At 44.8% G+C, this 26,210-nt stretch overlaps 1 long non-coding RNA gene across 1 annotated transcript in view; it reads right to left on the reverse strand.

Moving 5' to 3' along the window:
* The window catches only part of LOC135377982 (uncharacterized), a 291,104-nt gene that overhangs the window by 2,839 nt on the left and 262,055 nt on the right, over window positions 1-26,210 (reverse strand). The gene's annotated exons all lie outside the window — the stretch shown is intronic.

Genomic DNA, 26,210 nt, shown 5'->3' on the forward strand with positions numbered 1-26,210 from the left:
GGAGAACTGAGTTACCACATCGGTCTGGAGAAAGTGGAAGCAAATAAGGGCAATAGAAGTAGCAGTATGTATGTATATAAAGAACCAGAAGCAAAGACAGGATTTATCACGGCCGCAGAGACAGTTGCGTGACCAGGGCTCCGGAATGCATTTGGGGGATGGTGCACGATGACTTATTTGGGGGGGCCGTCTCCCTAATTCTCGCCAGTGAAAGTCTCCGTTTTTGCTGCTCTGCTCCTCCAATCTATATTTCACCATGTGTCGACTGACTGCCGCTGTAAAAATCAAGCGAGCAGAAACGATAAAGTGCGGGCCAGGGGATAAAATGGCAATAAATCCCGGCGAATAAATCACGACCAAAAAAGAGCCAGCGGATAAGCGGCCTTTGGGAATTAAGGGCCTTTGTGTGCAAAGGGGTCGCTCGCTGGCCTCCACCCAGATATAAAATTTTTAGCGCCTATTGCGTCCTTTTGTTGGCTCATTAACGAATAATTACCTCGCAGTTAACATACAAGAATCGTCACATGCTTCTTTCAAGATGCCAAACTAAATGTGTTAATGGTAACTAGCGCTACTGAATTTGGCATTTTATTCAATACAGTTTGCAAGTCATTTGACAAGTTGTCAAAAACCACACTACAAAGTGAGTCGGAAACTAGATAGACACAGAGAAGTATATAATAGTATAAAATAAAAAATGACCAGCTGCTACAGAACTATTCCGCGGAAACTATATATGTTGCGCGGATTGAACAGTGTGAATTGCTCGCACTTATCTTCTTAAAGGGACAGTGTGGACCCCAGATGTGAAGTATGTGCCCCAGATGGCCTTATCAGATGATTCCTTACATCGTTCCGAGCCACCATGCAAAATATTTCGTTTATATTCGGCTCCGAGAATTTGTAATGCAATTTTCAACTTGCATCTTGTGCCCCCGACTGAAAGCCACACTTCAAACAGTCGTGACGCCAGGAGCGTTCTCTTCCGGCCTTTGCGGCGTCTGCTGCTTGGCTGGCTCGGCTCCTCTCGGCGGGCAGTGTGTTGTGCTTTGTGCGTTGCTGGTTCCCGTACTTTCAATACGCATGGCATTACTGCTTTTTATCAGCAGTGACTGGATACTGCATATGTGACGGTGTTGAGCGATGAGGCATAGGTGTTGCTTAGTGCAACGTGAGACCAAGAACGAAAACACAACGTGAGTGTCGTTTTTCAGGTTTGCGGAGACCGAACCCCTGAAACAGTTGAGGATAGCCAGTACTCATCGACCTGGACAAAAGCTTGGTGCAGTACCAATGCCATTTTAAGATATAAGTAAGTCAAGTGTCGACCTCGTTCTCGTCACAGATTTGGCCTACACTCTAAATCTTTTCACGCCTTTAAAGGTGTAACAACGTGCACGCCTTTTTAGGTGTAATTTTGGTAAAATCATAATGGAGCACGGTTTCGCACAAATTTTCTTTACTCGAGTGTTGTCTGTCCTCCAAAAATTCAGTTTTGCAACATCTCAACATTGTTCAGCAGTATTGTAGACACTTGCGCGTGCTCGATTATCGATCGATAATCGATATATGCATTAGCTCGTACCTACGATATCCAAGACATAATGAAAGCAAGATCTGCACTGACACTTGATCTTTAGTAATGCTTTCCAAATTTTGTAAAATATCATCCTGGAAATGCAATGTTACGCAACCAGGTTGAATGTTCATAGCGCACACCTTTAAAGGTGTGAAAAAGTTTACAGTGTACGCAGCATAAACATTTGTCAGACGGGTCTCTCTGAGTTACAGCAGCAACACCTGCATAACAAATGTCATACGCTACACAGTTCAGAATAACAAGTTATAAAACCAAATCGCCAATCCCAACTGGTCAAATCTCACCTGAAAATCTCACTTTGCGCCTCAACCAAGTGCCGATTGTTGTTGTGTAGTCTTGCACAATTGTGACGCCGGGAACAACAGTGATGTCACCGAGAAACCGAAGCCGGATATGGGTTAACCGTAGGATTTAATTAATTTTCTTTATAACGGGAAAGCGTTTACACTTTCTATTTTACGGGGATATACGTGTAGAGGACAATCGAAAGCATTCGCGATCAGAATACCCTCCGGAAGTCCGGACTGTTTAAGGTTACATCGGCAGCGCACGCTAAACACGAGGAGTCACACAAAGCTTATTCCTGTCGCCTTCCATGCTTTAAAGCTTTGCGTTTCCAAACCACAGTTTCATGATCGAACTTCCGTTATGCATACTTTTCCCATTTGTGACTGTTGCAGTCCGTCACAGTGTAGCTTGCCATGGCAATCGGGAAAACATTTAGTTCGATGTAGGCAGTAATCAACGTACAGAAGGAGGCGAATTCGGGTAATGTCGAGTTTAATGAAGTTGTCCCCTCACTTTCACTCCTCCACTTGTCCATTCACAGGGGCTTTTTGTTACGTCCCTGTTACGTGTTATGTCCCTGTTTTCTCACAAGGTTACACATTGCACGTAACTTGAGTCTGAAATCTCCTCGTCTAGCCATAGGTGGAAATCGTATTTATAAAAACGTACATCCAAATCGTATCCAAATCGTATATATTTGCAAAATCGTATAGGAGGCAGGCGGCTCAAAGCAGACAAGATATTGTTTGGTTTATTAATTTTAGACATACAGTAAGTCCTTATTATAACAAATCCGCTTTATTCGAATTATCACTTCCTTCGAAGTTTTGCGCAGGCTATGCCTAAATGCATGCGTTTCTAACCGTATTATTGAATTGTGCTGCCAGCCGACTCCGCTTACATCGGAATGTGAGCCGATAGGAGCCCGTATTGCGAATCCTGCTCACTTTTTAGAGCGCAGTTCTTAGGCGCCCGTTTCTGGGTCGAGTGGCGCCAGCGTTGTAACCGGCAGAGCGAACGAAGAGCGAAGCGAAGGATGAAAGTACGGGAGAGCGCGAGGAGGAAAGCAGCGGTGGAGCGTACGGCGAGGGTGAAGAGGGCGCGAGGAGGAAAGCGAAGAAGGAAGGCACGGCGAAAGCGAAGAGGAGGCGAGGAGGAAAGTGAAGAAGGAGGGTGCTGCGAGACCAGTCGAATGAGCCACGCTAGGTTTGCCGCTTCTGCCTATAAGTGTAATAAAACACACTCATGACCATCATGACCATCAAGAATGAGGATAGGAGCGCTACCTGAAGAAAGTACTATGAGTGGAAAATAAAAACAGTGGGGGGGGGGGGATATAGGTTTATTGCAAAACAAAACAGGAAAGAGGGGAAAGGTTAGCCTGGCTCCAGAAGCCGACTTGCTATTCCCGCTTACAAAAAAGGAAAAATAAAAAGAAGAAAAAGAGAGACAAAACGAAAAGAGCGAAAGAAGAGGCGCGGTCACAGGCTCAGCGCGAGGTGTATAACTCAACCTCAACAGCTGCGCTCAAGTTTCGCATTACCGACTATCGTAATCTGAAATCGTACTCGTAATCTATCGTAATTGAAAGCCTGCCAAGGTGCTCATCACTACAGTTTGTTTCCTTACTTGAGTACTTTTAAAATCTCAAGCGGTATTTCCGCACGCTTCTGAGGTTACTGTTACCGTTTTTGTGAAACTTCCGCGTATATCTAACTTTATCCCGGTCCCAGTGACCTCGCTATAAAGAGGCTTTACTGTATTTTTCTTGCGCTTAGTGAGATCAGAATTCTCCTTTGAGGCACCTTTATTTTGTGAGTGATCAAAAATGTGAGTGAAGAACGAAACGCGGTTGTTTGTCATCTTCTGAGCGCTGTAGGAATAACAACAACAACAATTATATTCTGACGATGAAGTGGAGAGGTTTTCCAGTCTAGGAGTGGAACGCTGTAGAAACTTTCTAAGAACTACACCGAAAATCCGCCGTCATTAGGCATTAGAAAACACTGAAATCTACTAGTCAAGACATATTTCATGCAAAGTAAACACTCCCTTGCAGTGTTGTACAGTTTTCAAAAATGTGTGAAGAATCTTATAGAGTGTCTCAAGTTGTGCCATATGAGGGCTGGCCTCCTCCTTCAGGAGGTTGGTTTCTTACATAAATCCATTCTCCTAAACAAAGTCAGGTTCAAGGTTGGGGGTGTATTGGTCAAGTATAGGTTATTGATATGTGTTATCGAAACGCATGATATTCACAGAAGTTAATGCAATTTTCATCTGTGCTGCAATTTGCATTTGCATTTGCATCTGTTGAACAGATGCCGCCTGCGTCGACCCCGTCGTATGAATGTGTGTATGAGTGAGAGAACATGTAAGAGTGAAAGTGGGATGAGTAAGAGAGTGGTTGGCTTGTCCCTTCAGATGACGCACCCTTGGAAGTCGCTGTGGAGGTGTGTTAGCTTAGCTCAATTGGTAGAGTCCTGCACCGGTAATCTAGAAGACGTGGGTTCGAGTCCTACAGCTGACTGACTGTAACTTCCTTCTTCTACCTTTAATTTCTAAAGGCACTTGAGGCTTTGTATGTATTTGTCCCTTCTATGTGTTGCAGCCTCAGAACATCAATTACCATCTTGTGCATTTGTGCGCCAATGCTAATCTCGATCGGTTCACCCCATGTGTTTTATGCAGTATTCGTTTGTACTGTCTTCGAACGTCCTTGAGCTTCGTGCTGCTGGTCTTGCTTCTCCCGAGGTGCTTTAACTGAAATTGAATTTTATGACTTAATGTCTTGCGTACGTCCCACAAAACCACAACCAGGACACTCGGCACGCCAAATCGAAAGATTGCTCTGATGCTCCATGGTCCTTAGAGCGGAAACAACTATTCGGTTTGGCTCAGGCTCCATCCATGCAACTTTTGGACACATCAAGACACTTGAAACATAACTGAAAGTGCGTTTTTTCTTGTGGAAGATAAATAGTAGATAGTACAGCGATCGAGTGTGTTTTGTTCTTATTTCAAGCGCTGGGGTTTTATTGCGTCAAGATCCTGTACAAGGACCGAAACACTTGTCTTGGAAGCTTTAATTCCGCTAACTTAGCCCGAAATTACCGCTTCTTACCTCTGCGTCTTCGTGCGTGTGTGTTTTTGTGATGCGCATGCTGGTTGGGACACATTACATACATAACTAGATGGGCTCATGTAAATGAATGAGTTCGTGTGAACGACAAACACGAGTGTAGATCTAGTGAATACAAGTTAACGCGTACGATATGCTTAACAGTGCTGCTCTAACAATCCTATACGGCACATGAGAGAGAAAAGGCAATACACGGCGCCCCGGTGAAGAAATTTCAGCCCGAACCTGTTGACGTATCACAGGTAATGCTGTGGGACATACTGTAGACAAAAAAGTTCTCTTCTGGTATTCAGTACTTTCTTTTGTGCAATTTATCTTTCCTTTGGACGGCGCCTTTTTGCTAACAATGAACCCCGGAGGCCCGCATTCATCCTTTTTAAATATCTTCATTACTTTGACACCACAAGGAATATCGGAATGAGTTCTCGCTTCCCTATTGAATTCTTTCTTTAACCACCTTCTCTGATTGAGGGCGTTTTTCGTTCCTTGCCATTGATAGCTACTTTGTTTTAACTCCCTATCGTCTTACAACGCTCTCTATGTTGTGACTGGCGCAAAGTGAGTCCTTCACTTTCACCCGCATTTTTATGTGTGGTTCTTTGCGAGCACTTCCGATAAAGTGAAGTGCACAAAAGAAGAATGGCGCATTCAGAATGGGGACTGTAATTATGTCTAAAGGATTGTGTTGAAGAAAGGGTCGAATATCACGAGATGAATTTTGTATCCTTCTTTTCGTTAGGAAAGCTGAACTCGTTGAATTATTATTTTTTCTCATTCAAGTCTTCTATGGCAAGCCAGGTTAACGTGCATGAATACAAAGCAGATGGGGTCAGAGAGCTATCCCAGCTGTATTGAACTGCACAACAATACAAACTGTCTCGCATGGCACCTTTCGACAGGTTTTTGACATGGGAAATTCGAAAATAGCGAAGGAAAGAGGAAGACTGCTTAATGAAGAAGTTATTTATTTACTTATTTATTTATTTCAGGAAAAAAACTGTTGCTACTACACATGTGGACCATTACGGGTGTGGCAGGTGTACAACGCATATTCAAGACTATTAAGGAACTGATGAGCATTTTTTTTCGCAGAGAACACTATACTGTTTGAAGACTGTTCCAGTCGTGCATCGTTCTGGGGCAAATGGATAATTTAAATATATCTCTTCGGGGTTGGAATTCAGCAAGAACAAGTTATAAATAATACAATGTAGCCGTAGTGCCGGTGACACAGTGACGCGACACAGTGAATACCAGTTTTCCAGTTGTTGTCTCCTTTTTCGCGAGGGCTTTATTTACACACATTTGACACTGCTAAGTAAATAAAGCACCGTTTCGCAGTCTGATTATGCAACAGTTTATCAGACAATAACTGAACCGGAACAATGCTTGCATGCTTGCTTGAATGGTTGCTTGCATTAAAAGTCACTTTGGAGCCACAATCCCTATATTATTTTTAATTCAGTCCAATTCAATACAAGAGTCGCGCGAGCAAAGTTTGGATACTTCTTCCTTCTTTTATATACGTATATTTTTTTGCATGTTCTACTTCGGTTAGTGCGATCTGCCCTGCTTCGCACTAAAGACAGAACTACTACTTAATACGCTCAGGACCAATAAGCAACCAGAATGATATCACGTTCGCTTCTGATTCGTTGAAACGAGACTCGTATACGCCCCAGTTGTAACGCGTGGAAATCCTAATGATGTGCTTGGTCAAGTTTTTGGACCTCTAATAGTTTGGACTAGAACTTGGAGTGCCGGTCAACCGTATATCGATCCGAATCGCCTGCTGCCCCCATGATGTTATCTAATATTCCGGCTACAATCGTGACACTGTCCACAACTGCAACGCCGACAACGGCAAGCTGTTCACATCATCGCTACTACCACCTTGTAACGCTTTGCATTTATGTACAACGTTACAGTGAAGGTCTCCCCGTTTCCAACAACCAGAAGAAAAGACAACATGGCTAACGGTTGGTTCTTGTGCGTTATGCGTACGGTGTTGTTACGCCCTGTTGTTGAATGCGGGTCTACAGGGTGCTTCACCTAACATGAAAAAAAATCGCATTAAAAAAAATCTACTTGTCTGAACACTATGGAGTCAACGCTATTTATCTCGGGGGAGATTTCGCCATGACTTCTGAGCACTTTTATCAAATGTATTTAACGAGAAATTGAATTTTTCCGATTGATCTTCGAAATTGACCAGTCAACCGCACATTTTTTGTTTTTGTTTTTTGTTGTTGTTTCTTTTTTTTTTTTTTACAGAAAAGAAAGCGCACGTCAGATTTACCCCGTTGCATGCTAAAATGCATTCCCTATACTGCTTTGGTAATAGCAGGGGAAAAAAGCGAAAAACGTCGTTTCAAGACGCGAAAATTGTCGGCCTAGCTCACTTCTCCGCCAAATCAATGCAAGATGCGGTGAAACACAAACGGTCACTCGACCCTTCTTGTTTCCCTCTCGCTGTTCTTTCAGATACCATGCTGCCGTTATCAGCAAAAGCTTGGAAAAGTAAAAGTAAAAGGGCTTCCTCGCAGCGCTTCTTTCGGAGATCTGAGGGTGGTTTGGAACTTCCTGTCAAAATAACGCAGGGGAGGTTGCAATGACACGTGGATTTTCGCTTCCGGTCCGAAGTCCTGCTGGAGCCTCATAGCGCCAGCGCGTTTTCAGCGTAAAAATGGGCGGATGTTCAGCGCTTAACTGCACTAATTCAGCAGAAAATTGACATAAAATTTATCGCGTACCCTGGGATCCTGCGCCTTTGGAAAAATGTCAAGAGTGCAAAACATAATTGAACTAAGGGGTGTAGGCACTTGTCACCAAATGCCGTGCAGTATACTAACCATGTTGAATTGTGCGTGGCTCTGATAACATTAACTCATAATGTGAAAAGAATTTCATGAAAGTCACAACTTCGTCTCAAACTAAAAGGAAAGGGCTACATGCGTATAATCCTCAGAGTGCAGACGATTGCTGTGTAAAACACTGCATATACATTTTGCTGTATTATATCTGAAATGTTGCTTGTTATCTTTGTTACCTGAAACGACACACACACACAAATAGATGATGAGATGGGGCTGATGCCGGCCAGCAGGCTGGGCGCTGCCCCAGTGCCACTTGTACGTGATGAGAGTTGATGATGGATATGATAAGGGGTCCGGTAATCAAAGCAGGGTGGAGAGGCCTGTTGATGACGAGAAGTCCCAGAGGTGACGCAGAGGTGAAACGACAAATTAACCGCGTTGTAACTGAACATTTCGCACAGAAAAAGATCGCGATTTCAGAGAAGGCGCAAAACGGAACCGAAACATGCACGAAGTGTCACGAAATCTAAACTTTTCCAAAAGAATTGTGCGAAGTATTTACTCGTTTGTGAGGCATTGCCAGGCGAACTCATCTTGGTTTGCCTTTAAGCCAGAGTTTATAAACTTTTGCTTTGCAACAATAGAGCGAAACTGAAATTTCGTACCGGAAGTTTGAAGTCCCAGCATGCGTAGCGTCACCTCTCCACTTGAAAGCCACCCATTTGCGCGCCTCGAAACGTTTCGCTTTTTTTTTTTGGGGGGGGGGGGGGGGTATTACCATTGTAGTAGTGAACGTATTTAGCAGTAGAGTGGGGTAAATCCGGCATGCAATTTCTGTTTCCGTAAAAAAAAAAAAAAAAAAGGAAAGAAGAAGAAGGAAAAAAAACGTGAGGTTGACTTGACATATTTCGAAGTTCAGTTGCGAAAATTCACTTTCTCGCGAATTAAATTCGGTGAAAGTGCTCAGAGGCAATGGCAAAATCTCCCCCGAGATACATACCGTTGACCCATAGCGTTCAGACTAATAGACTTTTTAATACGATATTTTTTTTTTTTTCGTGAGGTGAACCACCCCATACGTGCGGAGCAACAGGCGTAATTTGCTACATTACGTTTGAGTTTCCTTTCTGTCGTGCAGCTTTCTTCACGTGCTTTCATGTACACCTCTCTCTGCGCCTGAACATCGCTGTATAGCCAGTGGTCAGAATAACTTCGTCATTCTTTTTTCTTCTCCCTATTCTATTCTGTCCGTATTCTGTACCTATTCTATTCTTCTTCGTAAGCACAGAAACCGGAAATGAACCCCAATTACCGCATTCGCACGGTCAAGGGTCTGCCGTGAAAGGCTTTCTCATAGGTCCCGCACCTTCAGTCCTGAGGAGAATTCACCTGCGCACTCGGGTGCCCTGTAATAAAAGGACTCTTCAGCCTCATCCGTCCAACGGGATCACCGATGGACAAACATCGGGCGGCCCGCCCCATAAATTCTGGGGCCAAGTATCCTCATAAATCCTCGTTTTCTCTTGGGTCTTTTCTCTTTATGTTTGAATTGGAGCGCCGACAACGGTATGGCCGCAATTTATCCCGCTTCTACCCCGGCAGCCACTGTTCTACGAGTTTCGGGCCGCCCCCGGCGTGGCTACGACATTGCTTAGCCATTGGGTTCATGATGACGCGTATGCCTGGTACAGTATGAATCGCTTTCTAACTTCTCGAAAAAAAAAATAGAGTGTACATTTTAGAGGTTATCTACGACACATTCTCGTTCATCCCAGAAATTAGAGAAACTAACAATTTCGCCCGAAGGTATCTAGTAAAGTAAACACGAAAAAATGTATTGTGCTTGAGCGTTTTTAATTTCGATCGAACAATCAGTATGCTGCAAATTGCAATGCGAGATGCAGACTCTCTTCAAACAGGTGGTGGCGGTGGTGGTGGTGCTTCGGAAAAGGCTCGCCGTTGTCGGCCTCACTGAGGAGGGCAATGTCATGACTAACGCTCTGGGAGAATGTGCGTCCTGGGCCGACCTCTAAGGGAAGTGTGCCGACATATGTCTGACAGCGTCTGTGGAAAATTCAGGAAAACCCTCAGACAGTACAGCCGGCACCAAACAGAACTTTACCGCATAACACGCTCCTAGCCAATCATCACGGCTAGGGTTCCTGTTATGCATATCATAATATGCGTAACAGGAACCCTGAGAATGACAACACGACATTCACAGACACAGGACCACAGTCAAAGACAAGACAGCACGGCACGTATATCTCAAATTGAGATACGTGTCGTGTTGTCTTGTCTGTCCCTCATTCTCAGGGTTTCTGTTATGAATATCCTTTGCCATACCACCTCGCCTGCTTTCTCTCCGTCCTTTCTATCCCGAATGACGATGTTGTCTCCCTTGATTTGTTGAAAACATGTGACATGCGCTGTTTGTGACACTTATGCCGTTACGTTAAGTGTCACAAAAAAGATACGTCCCGCATTTTCCACAAATCAGGAGGGATAACGGCATCATCATGAGCAACGGTTTGCCTTCAGCCTGTGATGGTGAAGTCCTGTAATGATCAGCTTCCAGTCGCCCACCGAAGGTCTTCCGACTGAGACGATTCACCTCCTCGATAAGGTACATCACTGTGCTAGCTCCTACTCTTTTCTTTCTTCTTTACTCTTTTCTTCAATTTCTTTTTGGTAAAGATCCTTGGGACATCGGCCATGAACTGAGTAGTGAGCAGCTCATTCGCATACGCTCACTGGTTAAATAAACATCTTAACTTTTAAATTTTACGTCGCACGCTTACGGAACCTCTGTTTTACGCATCGGGACCTTCAGCGAAAAATATTGCAAGAAAAAAACCGCGTCGACATTTAGTGATTTTTCCGAGTAATTAATCAGTTTTGGTTTACATATTTCTTGCGCGGAGCAGTGCACCAATGCGCTCTTTGGATCAGCTATCCGTCTGTCACTTTCGTGTTCATCCGCCTGGTTCACGTACGGGGGCGACGGAAGATTAGGAACAGCCACAAGAGACGCTTTGGTATTCCTTCTCAAAGCGACTGGTAAACAGCACTGGCGGTTCTGTCGTTCCGTAGGTGAGATAGCGTGCTCTTGTCATGGATGATGCCGAATGCGCCGCAAGCGCTGTGAACTAGTGGGGTACACTCTTAAAAATTAACTACACAACATAGGTACATACATAGGTATGCAACATAGGTACAACATAGGTGCTATGTGGTGATGAGGAGAAGGAACACCAAAGAGTCTCTTGCGGTCTTGCGGCTGTTCCTTATCTTCCGTCACCCCCGTGTGTCAGTCAGGCGGATGAACACGAAATTGACAGCCGGGTAGCTGATCCAAAGAGCGCATTGGTGCACTGCTCCGCGCAAGAAATATGTAAACCGAAACCAATTAATTACTCGGAAAAATCACTAAGTGCCGACGCGTTTTTTTTCTATGAATATTTTTCGCTGAAGATCCCGATGCGTAAAACAGAGGTTCCGTAAGCATGCGAAATAAAATTTAAAAGTTAGGATGTTTATTTAATTAGTGAGCTTATTCAAATGAGCCGCTCATTACTCAGTTCATGGTCGATGTCCCAAGGATCTTTACCAAAAAGAAATATCTTCGCTAACGCCACCTGTTCACGAATTATTCAGCCGGGGGACCTTCATGAAACACCCGGTATAGCTCCATACAGACGAGGCAGGGAAGCGCAGACGAGAAGACACTGACTGACAGACACAAACCGGACGGGCGCCTCGTTATGCTATACCAACAAGCCCAAAAGATTCGCTCTTCTCTATGCAGAGTTTCTAGCCACCTAGTCACATGCTGCTAGGAAGATGGCATCTCATCTCTAAATGCACCTCGGCCTGCTTTCGGGTATACTGCAACTCCTCACACGATGTGTATTCCTTATTTTGCTGATAATACCACGTCCAAGTGGAGCATAAATCGTGACATAATGACACGCTGCAACTGGCGATGGTCCAAAGTGCAACTAAAACAGAAGCCCCAGAACGACTAATTGGATTCCATCTTCCTCGCGCATGTTGAAAGAATGAGGCTCGTTTTCCCGTGCACGGCGCACTCAACCGGGAGCAGGAATAAAGCGTGACAGAAAAGATGGCTTAGCACCGGCATTTTACAAATTGCCACTTTAGAGATATTCAGATGAATTCGTTGGCTTCGTTTTTGTTGATACGCTCATTCTTGTCAGCGAGCAACGTCTTTTCTCGTGTTTTGGCCGGACAGTATATCATAAGCAGCAGAAATGGGGCGAAAATGAAAGAAATGGCCGCATCCTTGGGATGCCGCATAATGAAGGGAGATCCTGGGAAAGGAGGAGCATGTGAGGAGAGAGGAGACACTGACTGTAGGAACAAACTCTACACTTGGACCAGGGGAAATGGTTGTAGTCCTGTTCCTCGCGCACAGAATAGCTTCAATTCCACTCTCGTAGCTTCTTCCTTATGCCGCACCAGTTTTAGAATCCATGAAATAGACGCTGGTAACATACACACATAAAAGCAGAAAGTTGACCCTTCCGGGATTTGACCCAAGTCAGCGTGATCGAATTAAGAGGGGGACCGTGTCTTCTGCCGATTACAAATATGTGATTGTAATCGGGAGTAATGCATGAGCTTTACACATTATGAAATTGGAATGATCGTCTGAATACTCTCCCGATATCCACTTTACACTTCAAATAGCGTACAAGAGAGCAAAAAATATTTAAAAAGATGATGACAGGAAGGCGGGAACTTCAATTCTTGGTTTACGTGTCTTAAACTGAAAGGGAAAGAAAAAGGTGCCTCACTGTTATTCTTGCACCTGTGCAACGGTTACCCAAAAATACCCATTAAATGTGTACACTCTAAAAACAATACTTCACCACATAACACACTACGAGCCAACCATCATCTCGAATGGCATCGTTCTCTCCCATGATTTGTTGAAAACGGGAGGTATGCGCCTTTACACGCCTTACTTTACACCCATTACACATCTTTACACGCTTTACGTGTGCGCCACTTAGCGCACACACAATAACCGCATAAGTGTCACTAAAAGACGTACGCCTTCCGTTTTTAACAAAATGGGGGAGAGAATGATATCATTCGGAATGGTGGTTGGCTAGGAGCGTGTTATGCGGCGAAGTTCTGTTTTAATAGTGTGGGTGGCCTTCAGCGTGCTATGTGGTGAAGTTCTGTTTTAGGAGCGCGGTTTGGGAAATGGCTCATGTAGAATATGTTGTAACGAGCTAGTGCTAATTTGTTTCGATTTCGAGATACGGCGCGAGACAGTCTTTCCACAACCTCACAAAACGCGAAAAAACACACGGGACAAGAGAGAGCACAGGACACAAGCGCTGACTAGCAACTAGCGCTTGTGTCCTATCGCTCTCTCTTGCCTCGTGTGTTTGTTTTTTTTTTGTTTGTTTTTTTGCGCTGTGTACCCATGGATGCATCATACCAACATGCCCAGATGAACACGCTTGTCTCACAAAACGGTTATTTCGAGACACCATGCAAACGTTGTGTCCCCATTCTATTTTAACATTATACGCAACAAAAGGAAAGTGGCATCTGTCACATAAGGCTGTAAGGCTGTATCTTCTTGGAGAGGCATACTGCATCGTAGACAACAAATCATTTTCCAGACACACCAAACTGCTGGAAGAGAACAAGCTCCCCAGGACGCCACTATAGCTGTCTGGCCAGTCAAGATCGAGAACTGTTGAGCATCCACGATAAATTACCTACTTCCCGCTCCGGCAAGGTGCCAAGTAGCGCATGCATCACGCACCAACGATGCGTGGAGCATGGTGGCTGCTGGATCGTTTCCGCCGTTACTATTACAACAGTAGCAGAAGACGTCTATTACCCATAGCCACTCTTCGGGAAGTCCACTTTCTGACCCGCACAGCTTCCTTGCACATACACGGCAAACGAGCGCCAGTACTCGCAATTGGTGCAGAGACGTAAGGGTAGTCGAGACATATGTGCAACGCATGCCTCAAATATGTCGTCTTTTATCGCGGCAGTTGTATGAAAATCGAATCCGGCTTAGGTTCCAGTAATACGAAATGACTTCCCCTACACTCGAAGCAAAAAGGAGTAAATGCAATGCATTCCTTCACAAGTTAGGTGTCGTTGGATCGCCGAACTGTTCAACTTGCGGAACTGTGGAGAACACGGAGCACGTGCTGGTCACCTGCCGACGCTTCGACTCTAGTCGGCGAACACTGAAGAACGCCCTCACGAAACTTGACAACCGACCATTTAGTGTTGAGAAAGTACTGGGGAGCTGGCCAAGGCAGCACCAGCAACCTGCGCTGTGTGCACTCAAGACCTACCTCAAGGACATACGTGCTGATATAATCTTTAGTTCATTCAGTGCCTCCATACGTCAAGCGTCCTGGAACAGCTGGCCGCACCAGTGCGACCTACTTTTCCATTTTTTTCTTTCTATTTCTATTCTATTCTATGCAATGAACCTATTACTTTTACTCTGTTTCTTCTTCCATTGCGCCTTACTCTTCCGAGACTCACTGCCAAAGTTCCCATTGCTCACCGAAGAGCGTGAAATATACCCTTAGAGAGCGCAAAGACACAGAGACGCAAAGTGTTACTCATTACTTTCTCCCTTTGTTGGACATAGCCCTAACTTACTCTTCGGAGATTCTCTTTCCTTCTTCCTTTCCTTTTCCTTTATTATCAATTTAAATGCAAATACAATGTAGGGATATACCAAAAAGCGGCAAAGTAGCCGCTTGACTGGGGCATTATCCCGTATGGATGTTGCTGTGGCAGCTGCAACAGTGTACAAATAAAGAAGGAGAAAACAAACAAAATACAAGTATAAGAAAAGGTACGAAGAAGCACTGTACAATACATGTTATGCACTGGTCAAAAATAAGCAAAAACAAACATCAGTGGGTCATGTAATAACAGCCTCAGGTAGACTGGACAAATAATGCTCGCAATGAGGATCGTGAGTGTGTCCGAATATTAATATTTTGCCTAATATAAATTTTATATGTGCTTGGGAGAGTGTATGATAATGATTGATGACCGCAATTTGTTTGGTATAGTTGTATTTTTAACAGGTGGCTGTGACGCGAATTCGGCGGAAACCACTCAAGAGGGACTAATGAGAGCATACATTCGTTGTTATGTTTGACTGCTGATAAGTAAGCCTTTAAGAGTAAGAACTTGTATAAGTGAGTTATTTTAATGAAGTTGAGAGCTGTGAATAAGTGTTGTGTGTGACGGTCGTAGGGGACGTTGGCAATGATACGTATGGCCCGCTTCTGAGTAACCAGTAGGCCCTTAACGGCGTTAGTATTAGCGGTGCCCCAGACCAACAGGCAGTACCGCAGGGTGGAAAAAATTAGTGAGTGATATAAAAGTATTTTAACATGTTCTGGCAACGTATGGCGAAGGCGATTCATGATCCCAATGGGCCTAGAGATTTTGGACCTCACGTAGGATATGTGGGCGTCCCAAGATAAATTTGCAGACAAATATACGCCTAAGACTTTGACCGACTTTACGACGTCTATGCAGTTCTCCCCCAGTCGTATATTTACAGGCCAATCTGCTAATTTATTTTTGGGTCTGTTAAGTACGGCCTTAGTCTTTTTGGAATTTATTACTAAGTAATTTGCTTTGGTCCACTGGTGAATAGCTCGGAGAACAGTGTTGGCCTTAGCAATTACTTTTGCTATATCAATATCCGACACAAACACAGTGGTGTCATCGGCATAAATATAAAAATTGGCATCGCTGGCAATATTTACTATATCATTTATATACATATTAAACAGCAACGGGCCGAGGATGCTGCCCTGTGGAACGCCAGTATGTACTTTAAGTTTGTCAGAGGAGGATGTGCCAATCGATAGATACTGTTGCCGCAATGTCAAGTACGAGCGAAAAAAGGAGAGGGCAACACCTCGAATCCCGTATTTTTCTAACTTGGCCAAAAGAAGTGAATGGTTGAGAGAATCGAAGGCCTTGGAAAGGTCTATATAAATCCCCAACGTGATCAGTCTGCGCTCTATATTCTGTATAATGTGCTCCTTATGATGAAGAAGAGCTATTTCTGTTGACCGAAATTTTCGGAACCCGAATTGCAAATTAGTAATGGACTGGTGCTTCTCGAAGAATTTTGTTAATCGTTTGTTCACAATGACCTCCAGGCCCTTTGAGAGAATTGGAAGCAAAGATATCGGTCGGTAATTTCAAAGCACATTTGGGTTGCCACCTTTACTTAAAACAATAACCTTGGCAATTTTCATATTTGATGGGAATACGCCAGTTGCCAAGGAGAGATTATAAATGTGTACCAAAAAGGGAGCCAAAATGTCAATAACAAACTTGATAGGTCCTATCTGCAGGTCCTCATGATCTCTGGCTTTGCTGTTTTTCAAATTCACGAAGGAGGAGCAGACTTCCTCAACATTGGTAGGGAAAAAGAATACCGAATCTGCAGTATTATTTGCTATGAATTTACAGCCTTCAGCAACGCTTGGGGTTGCCATAGGATCGTGTTGCGCTACGTTTACAAGATACTGATTAAACTGATTACATAAACGTATGCCACTTATATGTTCCCCATCGATAATCATGCTGGAAAGACCAGTGGCTTTTGTCTGCAAAAGGTTCTGAAGCGTTTTCCATGTGGTGGTGGGATTGTTTCTGGAATCATTGAAAATGTTACAGTAATAGGCCACCTTGGTCTGTTTTAACGGTCGGTTCAACAGATTACGATAGCGTCTGAAATTTCTTAGCGTGCCAGCGTTTCTGGAACTTATGAATGACCTGTAAAGCCGATTCTTCTCACGAATCATGCTGAGCAGCTCGGGTGTGACCCATGGTTTACTGATATTACGCGAGACCTTAACAATTCTGACAGGAAAATGTGTATCATACATTTGTTTAACTCTGAACAGAAGGTCGTTATAAGCATCGTTCACATCGCGGTGATGCATTACTGAACTCCAGCTGTCGGAATGTAAGCGAATATCGTTCCTGAAATTGTTAAGGGCTGATGCGCTTATTCGCCGAAAGTGGGAATATGGAACCGGATTTTGTCGACGGCGATGCAGTTTAGATAGCATAAAAATAGGCAAGTGATCACTTATATCAATGGTAATGGCACCAGCCTCGACCTCATCACGCTGCAGGCTGGTTATAAACAAATCAATTAACGATGAAGAACTCTGCACAACTCGTGTTGGGACCGAAATGACATTACAGAGTCCAAATGTATCAATGAGCAACAGTAGCTCCCTAGATGTCCTTGTTGTGTCAAGAATATTTACATTGAAATCCCCCACCTAGGTGTATAGTAAGCAAATTGTCATTAACAAACCTAAAAAGCCTTTCAGTGAGGGACAAGAAAGCATGAATATCACCCGAGGGCGGTCTGTACAGGACACTATAAACATGAATGCCGCATTGAACGCTTAGTCTGCGCTTTCCTAGTCTGCAACTTCTACCATGCATTTCTTGTTGTGCAAGCATCAGTTGTTGTTGTCAAGCAACAGCAAACGTGGTTGCTTCTGTAGGAAACGGAATTGGAAACGTGACATCATTTCTTTTAAAGTATAGATTTACCCACTCTCTGTTTCCTTCAAAGTGAGCAAAAATTATGCTCTTTTACTACTGCTCTTTACTCTTTTACTGCTGTTATTGCAGCTACGTAAACATAACCTATAAGATTTTACGTACTTTAAACTACAGACGGTTTTTGAAACGAACCCGCTCTAGCGCTTATTCTCATGTCGTATATGCTGCCCTCGAGCCGCACCAAGGGCCGCTGCGCTTCAACCTGGTTGACATGACAATGGTCCGCTGGCTGTGGCATGGTTGCAACGAGCGCATTCCAAGTCGTTCGTCAGGATCGCTCAAGCAGGCGACTAGTAGCGAGTCGTCGCCGGCTTTGTGAGTTCAAGTGGTTATACGTCTCAGCAGGGGTACGCTTAGGACAATACCAGGCACAGGGCCTGAACACTAAGGGCGGTACTCTTCACGAGTAAAAAAAGAAAAAGAAAAAATGAACACGGAAGGAATAACGACATGACGTCAGCGAAACACCATAAGGTGATTTTACCCTCCCCGCTGAAGTAGCTTCTACTCCCTTGACCAAACTTTATTATTTGAAATGCCAGGCGGTTTCCCTCGCCTCTTTACGGCTCTCGTGCGTCGTTTACGACTTAACGTTGCCTTCACCCCTGCACTCCGGTATAGGCTGGGCCACAGCAACACAGCGCTGTGTACAACTAGTGGTTTCCCGGCAACAATCAGACACATTATAGAAGACTGTAGCCAGTACGTATGCGAGCGACGGGCCTTTAAATGTCAACTTGAAATGCTGGATCAGAGACCATTCAACATCTGCAAAGTTCTCGGCCCATGGAGTAACCCTGCACATCAGTGCCGTGCACTTGGCGCTTTTCTTTCCTTTCTGAGGGCCACCGGCCCCCTTCAAGAATTGTAGGGGTTTCTTTTGTTTTCCTTCCCTCTTCATCCTTTCATGTGAACCTTTTTGGAGTAGGGTAGGCTCCTGCACTCAACGCAGGGAAACATCCCACATCATCATCATCATCATCCATTCATCTATGTTGTTGTTGTTGTTATACTCCCTTATGGAGTTCAGCGACCCTCATCAGCAAAATGTAAGTTTGACGCTTCCGAAAAGAATAGTAAGCGTTACGCTATACAAGAGTGATCTCAGTAACAAAGATTTTACATGCCAAAAGAGGTGGGTATACACCATTTTTTCTTAGAGTGTAGTGTGTCATAGTGGAGAATAACAGAATCTTACTTATATGATAAACCTCATTAGAAAAGGCTATACAGGACTCAGGAATGAAACAGCGCACAAGGAAAAGTAGACTGAGGGGCGTTTGTGGGGAAGGCACCGTCACCTGCCCAAAGTTGGTGAACTTGGGTAAGAAAAGGAAGGAAGAAAAAGGCGACGGGGGTGCAATCCCTCTTGTTCTGGGGTTTGGGTAGTCCTTCAGTACAACCTACCACGGAAGACACGCGAGCTTCCCTCAGCGGCTTTCACTGGGGAGCTCCCAGTGCGACGTTAACCGCCTGGATATTCGTCGAAGTTACCCCATGCGGGAAAAGCAGGGAAGAAAGGAAAGATGAATAGAAGGCGGACGTTTTCGGGAGGACCTTGGAGCAGAAAGTGATTGGAGACAAACGGTCTGTCACGCAACGACCCTCCCCTTCCGCGTCCGTCTGCGATTTCCTCTCCCTACAGTGGTTTCCGAATATTAATGTCTTTCGTTACTTGGGAGCCATTCGTTGTTGTTCCAATCGGACCAACCGTTGCCCCGGGCGACCCCTTCTCAAAAGTGCCACCCTATAGTAAGTCCGACTGATATCTTCTGTCAACACCTGTCGTACACAACAGGAAAAGGACCTTCTGCAAGTGCTAGCCACGCAGAACAATAGTGGATCTTAAATTGTCTATTCTGAATCATAAATGACACATGACCTACACTTTCTCATTCTTCTGCTTCGTGTTATATGTTTTCGAAAATTCAGCCTTAAGTCATGCTTGCTACTTGGGTAAAAATAAAACAGAAAGAGGGACATTATTATGTGTTGATATTCATGTCACAAATCGTAATGCTTGCTATCGCCGGGGAGTTTGATACACACAGATATAGACAAGAAAAAAAAAAAACAGGAAGTATAGTTTAGTTACCTTTTTTTCCCCCGGAATTTCAGAAACATTTCGCGGCCTTCTGATTTCGATCATGGGTATAGTAAGGGCCAGGCGCAACTTCTCTGTTCTTGGTGGTGGCAGGAAACGGTATATCACATCCATTTCGCACCTGCCTCGTCATACGCCTGTAATACAGTAGATGCAAAGCTTTTGTTTGTGGTCGAGTCTTTAGCCTGAAGGTAACGAATTGCACTATCATCATTAGTCATGCAAGAATTGTTAGAGTGACGTTTACAGCAATTTTGGAACGAGTTATATGGAGCAGTACACGACACCAAGGCGAATTGCGCTATCTACTTCGATCGAAAAAAAAAAAAAAAAGTGTTGTGCTATTTTTGGCCAGCGGATCAAAGCGCGCTGCCGAACGTAAGTTGCGTTTCTTTTAATATATTGCTTCGTGTCAGCTGTGGAAATTCAGATGCGTTTCCCGCTCTTTGCAAACCTGCCTAACAGTTCCAGATGCTTTGCATAATGTAGGCGATCATTGGGAGTGCCCGTTTCTCCCATTCTCACAAAATCGGCTCCACGTAGTGGGCACGCACCGATAACAATAGCAGTACCTCCAGCGCCCCCATTTCCAGGCAGATGGGGAATTAAATTTTTAAAGGAACCAATAAAAGCGTACGTGGTACTGCATACCGGCGCAAAAGCACGCCGTGTCCTGATTCGAACTCAGGATCGTTCTTATATATTTACACATGTATTTAGTTACTTACCTGTTTTATGACCCCCGTCGTATCGGCAGCGCCTGTTTTACGATCACCCCTGGTGGCATTGCTAGGGTATACATACAGAAATGTTAAAGCCCTGTAGCCGCTTTCCTTCAGTTTTGGAGAATTTACTTCTCGTTTTTCTTGTAGCGTTTCTCGCTTATGTCTGCGGCTATATAACGTTTCTTCTGCAGACGCGTCGCTTATTTCCCTTCAGGAGTTGTGCGCGAATGACTACAAGTAAGACAAAGTAAATTGCTAACGACGACCGCGCGTGTAATGGCAGCCCAAAAATAAAACAGTGACTGAACGCTTGCTTAGGAGGCAGCAGTTTCCGCGATAGCGAGGCGAAAAAGCACGTATCGTCACATGCTGCGAGGGAAAGGCGTTCGGGAGAGAAAATGGCGAATACCGCAATGAATTGCTCACGTTGACGAATAAATGCGCGCGAAATGACGGAGACTGGTAATACTGCAGTTGAGGTAGCGTTTCTCGTTTGCTGTGAATGTCTCCTAAATAGACAGCAATTAGTGAGCCCCACCGGCAGACATTATGGGAGTAAAGGGGAAGGGGGGAGGGGGCAAGTTGAAACGTTTCTTGAGAAAAGCGTCCGAATTAGAAACGTACTTGGGGGTGTAGGCGTTTCAGTGCACTAGCTGCACTGTTGATCCCTCTGGATATTGTGGAATAAAAATGACGCGAATATTTCATGACAGTATGGCCAAAAACATTTAATATGCAACAGGAGGCAAAGTGTTTAAGTATGCCACGACCAGATATGGCTTACAAGTGTAAGTGTAAATAAGTAAATTTTTGCGAACTGAACTCAGAAATTTGTAAACGTCACTTTTTTAACCCACCAATGTGAAGAACATGCCGAATTTACTCAAATTAATGATAACTGAAAACAATATTGAGGAGCTATCGTATCGAAAAAAAAAATGCCGAAAATCATGCTCGACGGAGCTCGCAAAGGATAGCGCGCGATGAATTTTTCAGCGAAATCATTGTCAGTCCGACGAAACGAGGTTGGACACCCAGCCCACACCGGCAAGGTAGAAAGAGATAACACAGACGTAGCTTATCGCGTCCGGCCTCGGCTGGGACGTAACCTTCCCTCTCCCAATTTGAGGAAGTGTCACTTTTTCTTTTATCACTCTGTGGGCTGGGTTTCCAACCTCCTTTCGTCGGACTGAGAGCGATTGCGTTCAAAATGTCCTCGCGCGTTATACTCAAGTGCCCCGAGAAGCATGATGTTCGGCTATTTTTCCCGATAGGATAGATCCTGAATCTCCCTGTCAATTATCATGAATTTGAGTAAATTCGGCACGCTGTTCATGTCGGTGGGGTAAAAAGGTGACCTTTACTTGGCAAATTTCCGAGCTCAGTTCGCAAACATTTACATAATTAAACTTAGGTTACATGACATGCACATCAGGAGGTGGCAAAAACCTAGTAAGAACAAATGCCGTTGACCGCATGATTCTAGGTGGCGTAGTTTTTTTATTAGAATTCAATGACACGTTTTCTGGGACACCCTGTAGATACCTTACCTTGTACCGTTCCGGTGGCTGAGATTTCAGCGCACGTTAGGGAACCCTCAGGTTCGACCCTTTCTCGCACGCTGTAAAACCACGACTTAAAATGAGCTGAACGGCAAGCACTCATAGAAATGAGCAATGAACGTTGTCGTGACTGCTGCTACTACGTTTGTAGCTTAATATTCGCAGCGCTATCACAATGCAACGCTTCCAGAAAGTCGTGCGAGACCAAGTCGAAAGACCTAGGAGTCAACGAAGACATAGTCAGGAAGACATTGCCCGTTCACTGTCATGACTGACGTTATAATCTTCACGCATCATCATCTCCACACAATAGTCCCTCAACGCGGCGTGAAATGAAATGCTGCAAGACAAGAGGCCCCTCCCATATTCAGTACATGCATAGATTGTGATATGCGGCTGTAACACATTCGAAGCTTAATAAATAAATTTTAACAATTATAACTTGTGCCGCAACAGTCTATGACACGTGGTTATTCTTACAACTGCCAACAGACAGACAACAGATAAAGAGAGAGCACAGCGTAGACTCTCAGGCTCAGTTTGCAAGGTGGTTATCCTAACCGCTCAACTACTTTATATATTACGTGTGTGAGGACGATTTAAAGAGCAGCTCCTCACGTTACCACTCTACCAACATTTTATACTTGTATGCTCGCCATCAGTGGTGCTACATAGCAGAATGTCATGATGTAGTGAAGACCACACAATCAGGGCATTCTACAATGTTCGTAGACCGAGTGGATAGCTTCCACATATTTACAAAAAAAAATGTCCCAGGAACAACGGCGTACTTCACCATGCTGAAACTTCGCCCGCAATTTCCGCCCATACATGCCTATTAACAAATATACTTTCTACTTCTATTCTGTTCTGTTCTGACCCACCACATCATCATCCCATTTGTATATGTGTGTGTACCAACAAAAATGCGCACAGGCACGAAAGAAGGAACCGACAGAAACCTGATCGAGCATGGATTCGCAAATATTGTTTTTTTTTGTGTGTGTGTGTGTTTGCATGTGTGTGTGTGTCGTTTTTAAAACTCATTGGACGACTTCTGAGAAGGATGATACCTTGACACGGTCAACGGAGACAGATACACGGTCAACGATGTTCGATCGATATAATAATAATAATAATAATAATATAATAATGCGATAATAATAATAATAACTGCGATCATGAGCGACGCCACAGTGGTCGGGTCTGTGGACTAATCTTGCCCACCTGAGGGTTCTTTAACGTGCGCCGAAATCTCGACACACGGCACACCACATTTAACGTCCTTCGTGGAAGACGGTGTGTCTGAGCAACTTGTATACCCTTCCACCAAGTTGCCACCGTCCTCGGCCGGGTTTGAACCCGCGATCTTGGGAGACACACTACCGACTGAGCCACCGAGGGCAGCACGGGTTGTGACACCAGAGGCAACTAGTGGACCACCGGTACAACTATTCCATTCTCATGCACCAACACATTTACTGGCCAGTTTCTGCAGGGCAGCAGGGCTAACGGGGGCTTATTAACACAGGAAGATGATGGCGGTAGTGGTGTTGGTGGTCGTGATGTCGTTATTAGCGAGCTGATGATCTTCCAGGGATGGTACCGGTTTAGTCAACCAATATAAGCGGGTTTTATACCCTCCAGTGAATACCAGGCCGAGACGCAGCCCATGCTGTAGCACGCAGCGAACATCAGAAAGTCTGATACGAAGTGTAAGTGTTTGTCTATTCTGTAAGTGTAGCTTCGTCGTGGATTTCTTATGACATTTTCGACGGTCCAACCAGAAGAAATTAGAGGAAAAGAAAGTGCAAGGACTGATGAGAAATAAAAGAAAAAAAAGGTGCCAGAACGTGAAGAGCATGTTGTTGTCAATAAATATGGTAGGACGTACGAGAAACAGAAGGAACAGACACGGACATCCTTGCTAGTTGAACGCGAAAGCATTTCACTTTTTTTTTAAATAAATGTAGTAGAATGCACAAGACAGGACCATACACGGTCCGTCCATAAAAGTCCGACCATATGGTCCAACCAGTGGCGTAGCCACGGGGGGGCTAGGGGGGGCTCGAGCCCCCCCTACCTGCCACGGACCGGCTCACGCAAATCGTGCAAATCCGAGGAGAACGTAATAGAAGGGGGGGGGGGGCAGTGTGACGATCGCAAAAGTTCTTGCAGATTATGGCGTCTATCTAAGCAGCACTCTTGAATGGTTTTCAATGTATGAGCTTTTCAAAATACTTCCAATCTCGTGACACCATCTCCTTGGTCATGGCAGCTTATACATGTAATCGTATTGTAAATGTCCAAATCAACTTTTTTTTTCATCCGCACTTTGCAGTCTGCACAAGTGTGTGTCTGTTCTCGCACACAGAGTCAGCGGAGGGGGGGGGGGCGAGCTTTCGTATCGAGCCCCCCCTACCTTGGAGGTCTGGCTACGCCACTGGGTCCGACCATATACCGTCTCGAACAAAATTCAACCGGCAGCACGACGATTAGCTATACCCCTTGCAATCTGCTCGTACGGTCGGACAAACATGTGTTTAGAGGACTTATTCGTGAAATACGTCGCTCCTGAAAAGGTCCGCGCTATGTGTCAACCAGATGGGACTCGACGTTCACCGTCCTTCATCGCGCAGTGATCAGAGATACGGGTAGGAAGCTTTGGAAACCTCGTCTGGTGGGCAACCTTTCGAATACCTCAACCGTATATCGACTACTACGCTACGAATGCCTCAGTAGGTACATCCGGCCTTCCCGAAGATTGTTATGGATAGGTAACTATAATCATGAGCGCCGCCATGGTGGTCGGTCTGCGGACTTTGCATACCAGGGCGTTGTTCGATGAAGTCGGTTACGAACGGAAAGCTGACAGGTAGTCGAAGTTTGCATATGAGCTGCGGGGGACGGAAGTGTTAGTCCCTCTTGAGGACACATGAAGTCTGGCTCGTTATTCAGCAGCTAATCACGACACAATTCATTTGCGGCAGAGGCCTTAAAAGATCATTAGGCGGAAAACGGGCGTCATCGTAAGCCTCGTGCTGCTCCAAAGCCCTACACGGAGGATTAGGTCCCATTAGGAAGCGTGTGTAAGCCTCTCTGGCGCGTCGCGTCCCACGTCGTGGGGTGGCATTGCAATTAGCCCCTGGGTCAATATTTGCAGACAGATTTTTGAAACGCATGACGGACACTGATAAGCCTCGTTCTTGCCGGAGTTGACGCGAAGATGAAATCGATGGAGTTAGTAATTATGAACCGTCCCACGGGTTGAACCTCAGGAAAGGCTACACCTGTTGGTTCGACGGAGCTGCATTACATGTGCTCTGGTTGTGAGAAGAACTTACTAGCTAGCTTAATGTGGGTTCACTAACTGACACTGGGTTACTCACTTCACGTCTTACGGTGCTGCAGCAGAGGTGGTAAAGCTTTTGATAGTGGGCATGTCCATGATAAATTGGAGGATCGTAGTCAGATGATGGTATTGCAGCGGCATATAAACGCTATGACAGGAGGCTATTCGGTGAAAGTGACATCGTACGAAGCGTGAACAGGTCCCACATCCGGATTCCCAGAGCACGATCACCCGCGCATTGTTCAGCTCAAAGTGCCCACAAGCAGTCCGCAGGCTCTCAAAAGAGGTTCCTCAGCGCTGCTGCACCTTGCCGCCTTTCTGGAAGACAGACCGCCTTTCTTCTTTTTTGTCGATGTCACGTGACCGCTGCCGTCTCCACACCTCATCGACGAATGGGCACAGGTGTCGAGTTGGACTCGAGTCTGAGGCCGAAGATCCAGGAATTTTGTGGCTAAGAAATTATGTTGTAGCATTGAAGCGTTGGCAAGGGAGCGCGTTGTTTCATAAAGTTCTGTTTTTAAACAGTGCATGACATGTTCGTGCTTCGTCGGGGTGAGTGTTGGTCGAATAATCGCCCCTAGAGACAGCGTCAAAATGTCAAAAAGATTACATCACATGTGAGGATGCCATCACACTAAACATTTGTGATGAACAAAAGTGTTCCTTTTGCATAGACCTGAATGAGCACCAAGGAATTTTCTAATCAATCTTAACGTGACATAGATGCTTTGTCCCTATCAATGAGCCAGAATCTCTTTATCTACTACCTACATTCTCCTACGATTTCACTTTGCACATTTTTGTACGTTCCCTTCTCGCCTTTCACGATGCGTCCATCTTCTCCAGATAGCAAATGAAAGATTGAGGCGGACATACACGGGAAAGAACAGACAAAGAAGAAAAAAATCTTCTCGAATGACAAGATGAGAAAACTTCCGTTTTCAAAAGGATGCGTTGTCACCCAGGCGAGTGACATAGCAATCAA

Source organism: Ornithodoros turicata, chromosome 1 (genome assembly GCF_037126465.1).
Source record: "Ornithodoros turicata isolate Travis chromosome 1, ASM3712646v1, whole genome shotgun sequence".
Lineage (NCBI taxonomy): Eukaryota > Metazoa > Arthropoda > Arachnida > Ixodida > Argasidae > Ornithodoros > Ornithodoros turicata.